At 50.5% G+C, this 6,603-nt stretch overlaps 1 long non-coding RNA gene across 1 annotated transcript in view; it reads left to right on the forward strand.

The window, feature by feature from the left end:
• Positions 1-5,058: 5,058 nt before the first annotated feature.
• Positions 5,059-6,603, forward strand: part of LOC135914695 (uncharacterized) — a 63,476-nt gene continuing 61,931 nt past the window's right edge. Inside the window, exon 1 of the long non-coding RNA XR_011514059.1 lies at positions 5,059-5,550. This is a non-coding gene — a long non-coding RNA (uncharacterized lncRNA). The remainder of the gene's footprint in view (positions 5,551-6,603) is intronic.

Below are 6,603 nucleotides of genomic sequence, written 5' to 3' on the forward strand. Positions count from 1 at the left end.
TTGGTGGAGGTGATACTAACCACAATGTTAGAATGGGTATAGTGCTTGTTCGCAACGGTATACCGACCCCCCCCCCCCCCACACACACACGCACCACACCGCACCACGCCATACTGTGCAGTGGTCCATATGGACGCCATAGTTTCCTGCCACAGGCAGAACCTCATTGCAAGAACTTCATTGCAAGCGCCGGGCTGGCAGGACGCGCCGCGGAACTCACGGACCGCTGGCGTTGAAAAGAGCACAGGCAACCCTGTCTCAGCAGCAAAAGATGACAATCAAGTGCGTAGTGCTCTTTATCTGCCTTTGGAACATCGCTATTAGAAATGACAAATGAACATCAGCGTACTAGAAGTTACAGCTTGAGGGATATTGTGATCAAACATTAGGAAGAACAAGGAAGCAATGTTTTCTGACTTGTTTGGGCAGTAATTAGCGTATGTAATGCGGTTCTGTACAAAGGGTTGGATGCCAAAGGCCGGATTGCCTTAGGTTTTGACTTATCGTTTCATTCTCTTTTTGAGTGCCCGGATAACGGCTCAGGATATTGGTTCAAAGTTTCTTGAAGCTCGCCGACAGCGGGAGCTAAAAGCGCTTCATGCTTAAAAGGCACACTTGACGAGCAGTGCATGCAGTACTCCAAGCGCTTAAGCCTTAGCCTTAAAGGGAAGCTGAAAGGTTTTCCAGAAAAAATGAGTGAACATGTGTACATAATGGTTTTCAGCCCTCCGAATTCGAATATCGTATCGAAATTGAGCGAAAGAAAGCGCAAATATATTTTATTTCGACGAAAAGTGCAGCAGCGGACACGCCCAGCTCGCGCGTCTCGTTTCCGCCTGTGATTGGTCGGGCGACCCGTGACGTCAACTTTAGCGACCGACCGGTGCCGCTCCACATGAAGCGCGGTGCCAGGTAGTTTGGTGCCGTAATGGAAAATTAAGAGGTAATAGAAAATTTAGAGAGACTGCGTTTTGCTGAAGAGTTCGGCGTTGCTCCCTACATGTACGAGCCGATTGCAAAGAGCCGGCCTCCCGAAGAAGCAAACGATGCTGGTGCGAGCAGTGCTTTCGACGAGAACGAAAGCGATGTCTTGGGATCTCCTCGTGTTGGAAATGCTCTTTGGTGAGTATTTTTTTGCAAAGCGATCTAGTGATCTCGCCGATCTTTCGCCGATCTAGTGAGCTCGTTTCCGGTCAAACAACTGCAGTGTTGTGTTCCTGCATGCCTCCTCGTGGAACGTAAGCGGGGATGCGATCGTCGGCATTTGTGCGCTGTCCAAAGCTGTCGGCAACCTACAAAGACGGTTCAAACGCGTGAAAAGCTTCCCGGTTCATGCAGTATACGTGTAGTGACCTTCATCTGTGCGCCATCCGCACACTACTCGTAACCGAAGTCGTAAAGGCGGCGAATTCCGTCGGCTACGTGAGACGGTCGGTTTCTCGCTGTGCGCGAGAGACGGGGGGAGCGTAGCGTCCTGGCGTGCGCCGGCTTTCCAGCACATGCAAACTCTACATTTGCACTGCGTTATGCTATAGCTGCATGCAGGCTGTTTTACAACACACGTGCAAATAGAAAATTCGCGGCGCTTTGCGACGAAACCTGCGTCGAGGGCGGGAAATAAACATGCACCTTCCGTTCAGCGTGCTAACATAAAGGAGCTCGCAGTAAATCAAAATCCAGGTTTGAGCGAGTTCGTGTATTCATAAGGCCTTCCAACACCAGTTATCATCAGTCAGTCCGCACTCGTGCCGTCTTTGTTTTCGTTGCTCCGATCTTTTCGCGCTGCGTTTAGAAAGCCTGCTAGTGGAAATTCTGGTGATAATCGTCGTCACGGAAGTGGTTGGAGCACAGCAGTGTTGTTCTTGAGGGCTTGGAATTCTTTCGCTTTACAGCAGCCTCCCACTTCCTTAAAAGCTTCTTGTCTTGTGGGAAGCAATGGAAGACAACATCGTCGCGGCCGCTGGTGTTCGTGCAACCGTAGGCTGCACAGAAAGACGGCATGATCGGCCCACCACATCAGTTGATGCTGCGCACGTTGACCACCACTCTACATACACACAGACGCACCAACAAAGAAATGCAGGGTCGATCGAAGCAGATTACGACGGCACGCACGCAGAAACAAGCACGGTCAGGCACGGTCGCGCAGGCTGCGAAGGAGCAAAACACTAAAGTTGACGTCACAACACCGCGGTTTCCGGTCTCCGCTCGCATCGTCAGCGTCAGCAGCAGCGCGCGGCATTCGACGGGAGGCGGAGCTACAGCGCAATTTCAACCGACGATTACGTCGCTCCTATGTGAAAACAAAAACCCAAATTTGACCTACATGCTTTATAAGGTTCCCGCATCCGTATATGAGCGTCTTATTGAATTCGACAGACTCTTCAGCTTCCCTTTAAGCCAAAGCACAATGCGAATCCACACAAAACGCTAATGACTCGTCAGCTATGAACAGAAAAGTAGAGGCTTCTGGGCTGGTGCCCCCTGATGACTTGAAGTTCCTGGACAAGTCAAGGATAAACGGAACAGAAAGAAAGAATAACGATAATTCTATATTTGTCCATTTTTAACCCTTATTCATAATTCCATTTAGACATTTACTTTTCTTTTCATGTTAGCAAATAAGTGAATCATTAAATCTTGAAGTAATAAGCGCGTTTAATGGTTCCTGAGGAGATTTTTAGGGGGTTTGGTAATTACAGTGTATGAATACATGGTTGAAAAGCAACAATGTGATGGACGCCAGGGCTTCGACGGAGGACGCCACGAACATCGCCCGTCGACCTACACTATTGCGGTGGTCAGTATTTATTATAAAGCAAATAAAGTGCGATTAGCCGCTTTTCTTGCTGAGCATGCTTATAGCGACTTGGTAACTCTCTAGGATGCCGCTATATGGAAATTGGCTCCCTCCGGTACTCCTGATAAGAAACGACACAATCCCTCGTACGAACTCAGAATGAGCGCGCGTTCGTTAAATGGACATGTGCTTGGGGTCCAGGTGCGCCGCTGAGTGTCCTGATAAGGTTCTGCCCTTGCTTAGGTACCATCATGGTTCATAACGAGACATGCTGGCGAGAAACACCTGCAAAACAGTTTTTATTGCATGTGCAGCATTCTGCGGTCTGTTTTTGCGCCTTCGCATTGGAGTATAAAGTGTAGGCTCTGTCTTTTCGCACCTTATTCCCTTCCCCATTTGAAGGGTTGCAAACCGGACGTGCTTCGATGTCCTGACTAGACGCACGGCGCCCCATCTCTTTTTCACACAGTCGTTAACACTGAATACTGAAAATCGTGGTACTCAAGCTGTCCGATTCACGAGAAAATTTGCGGATGCTTTCACGTCACAAAAGCAGCCAGCGGCGCGAATACACATCGTCCTCCGCTTATTTTCACTATCGCCATTCACAAAGATGTGACCTTTGGCGCTAAGTGTGCTCCACAGTGAGGGTGCTGACCTTTCGGCGGTAATTTTCCGTGCATCGAATACGCAAAGAGCAGTGGCGCTCGTCACGTTGGCTAAAGTGTATTGCATTAGAGTAGGGCTGATGGGGATGGACATTACGTTTGAGCTTTCAATATATGATATGTGAATGGCATGCTAAGTAACTTCAGTTTAGTTACGTATGCTCGCAACGAAGCGGTTAGGAAAAACTACATTCATTGCTAGTAAATATTTGTCCTGCTATACTTATTCACGGAAAAAGTTGCAACGGTAAGATAAACGTCAGAGAACGGCAGATGGATAAAATGTACCTGGAGCACTTTTTATCCTCCATACCTTACTCCATATCATTCTTTGCGGTGTCCCTCGCAGTACAGTCATTGTCTGGGATGTTAAACCCGTTTGGTGAGCCAATCGATCGATCATTCAACCAATCAATCAACCAATGAGTCACTTAATATTAACTGCAGGGACCACTCCTATGATCTAATCGTTCTGGGGACACATCACTATCTGCACTACTGGCAGAATGAGAACTGATTCGGATTATTACGTTTTCCGAGTTTTGTACACACCAAATTCCCTGCAGTACTCATCTCACGATGAACGTCGACGTTAAAGCGAGTATCAGTGAAGCAATGTGGTCACAGACCGCATTGTCACCGCCGAAGCGCGTCATGTATCAGGCACGTGCTGCAGCTGGGCTCCGCTCTCGCGCTTCCCTCTGGACACGCCGCGAATCTAGCGGCACCGTCCCGAAGTGCGCCTGTGGTGCGCCCGAATACGTATTCAAACAAAATTGTCAGAATATGTATGACGCGGATTTGACCGCACCCAGCACCGGATAAATTTTAAAGGACACGTTTTCTTTTTGTCATTTAGAGCGTTACAGACCCATTGGCACGTGCCCAACGTCACATACCAGTCACCACAGCTAGCCTGAAAGAGGTTAGATGCAGACAGACTGCAAAGTGGGTGAAGTTTTCAAATGCTAGTCACATTAAGAAAACGGTTGATTGACCGTGCTGCCAATGAGTACATCAATCAAGCCGCACCAACATTATTGCCCGTGGTGCTCATGTAGCGGCGCCAGCCATTTAGCTTTACGATTTTAATTCGTTCACACATTACCGCGCTCACCAAGGTGCATCTGTACTCGGAGCCTAAAAGGAAACCTATTTCATAGATTAGGAGCAAGGATCGAACTTTAAAATGGTGCTAAGCGATAGTTAGCACTGAACCAAACGATAGAAAGCTCGGTTTACATGGACACGAAACTTAGGATATCACGGGCCCAGGTGAAAGTTTCGATAAGTCCGAGAACGTTCCGATCGTCCCTTTCGCAGGCTCTAAGTGCAAGAAGAGTCTTCCCACTAGCCGCGAACTGTCTCCTGCCTACACAATGCCTACACGTCTGTGCCTTCCTCTCTCCTCCGTGTCTCTGCATTACCCGCGTGGACGATCGATATCTTGGCCTACGCGCTCTTCATCGACAAAGAACCGCTCCTCTCCTCCCCGCGCGGCAGTCCCCGGCGCCAGCCGCGGCAGGAGCGCGCTGTGGAGAGGGAAAGCGCGCGGCTCGAACACGCAGGCGCGGTCTAATTAATATTCCTAATTTGTCGCTCGCGCTGCCCGGGACAGTGCCGCCGCCGTGCTGCAGGAGGAGCAGCCTCCCGAGAACGCGCGGCGCGACGACGTTAGCGTCGGCGGCGTTCCCGCCGAAAAGAATGTCCCGCGTCGGCGGCGTGTTTACCAGCAGGCTCCGCGGCAAGCCGACGGTCCGGATGCGAGAAGCCGCTGCTGCCGCGTCCCGGCGAGAACATCTGCAGACGGTGGTGCGCCATCCAGGCGCCGACTACTGAAGGGGCGAGATCGGGGAAGCGAGAGGAGAGAGAACGAGAGCTCCGGGTTTTGTTCCCGGCGGCTCCCGGATTCAAAGATGGCGCTGCGGCTGGCTTGTTTTGCATCGGGCCGCGGGTCTCGAGCGGCGGCGGCTTCACGGACGGCTCGGAAGCGCGCGCTTGAGCGAGCGCGTGTCGGCGGCATCTCTGGCGTCGTTCGAAATCAGTGGTCTTCGTCGTCGCCACCGCTTCGCCGCGCAGCCGGTGAGTGGGCGTTGCTTGAGCGACGTGCGCGTTCACATCTATAGCCGCTCTGAACGAGCATCTGCATGCAGGCGTCGCTACTTCTGCTGAAAAAGACGGTTGTGACGTGGGTGTTTACAATGTTATAGAGGTATTACCACTGAAGGCTGGCTGCACATTATGGCTAGGCTAGCGCCCGATGCTCGAATTGCCTTAGGCTGGTTGTGATGATAACCCGCGGAGCACCTGTCACGGCTGTTGCAAGTGTGCCGTCTTGCCACTGTTGCCGCTTCGGATGCTGAGCCTGCAAGGCGCGTCGCAGTAAAACATCCCCCCTTTCCCGAAAGGGGGCCGCAAAGACGAATAAGCTTAGGATTGGCCGAATCTAAAGGAACCGGATATGACGACAGCGCTTGGAGAGAGGAGTCTCCCACCAGGGCTATTTTTGCGGCGCGCAGTTTCAGGTGGACTGACGGGATGTTGCCGCGGTGGTGTGTGCGCAAATGCGAATGTATCCCGCACAGTCATGCACATTCGTAAGGTGGTAAGGGTCAAGCGGTAAAACATGTGACCAGCCTAGTTGGTGTGTCAGCGTGAACGTTGACAAAGGAGGCAGACATCATAGAGGTGGTAAATGTAAAGTCGCATGCCAAAGCAGTTTAAGGAGTTAGCCTTGTACTATAGAGGCTATACCATCTTGCGGCTGAGGCATCGAGACAGCCGAAAGACGCAGTGCTTTCGGGCACGCACTATGAAGTTAATGTCATCCTTAGCAACGATGAGTTAGAAACCTCATTTTCGTTGAGCAATAGTTAGCGAACATTACAGAAACGGTAATACGACACATGCATAATATGCTTTATCTAGGAAAAAGCTTAACTGTGGAAGACGTACTGGTAGATAAGTTGGTTTATCATGATGGAATATGGCAGCGCACTTCGAAAACAAGGACGTAACGCGGAGCGAATAAGCACTACAACATGCCTCGTGTTTGTTCACTCTGTGTTACGTCATTGTTTCAAATCGCGCTGCCATATTCCATCATGCTTAACTGTGCATTCTCTAATGACTGTT

This window comes from Dermacentor albipictus, chromosome 4 (assembly GCF_038994185.2).
Source record: "Dermacentor albipictus isolate Rhodes 1998 colony chromosome 4, USDA_Dalb.pri_finalv2, whole genome shotgun sequence".
Lineage (NCBI taxonomy): Eukaryota > Metazoa > Arthropoda > Arachnida > Ixodida > Ixodidae > Dermacentor > Dermacentor albipictus.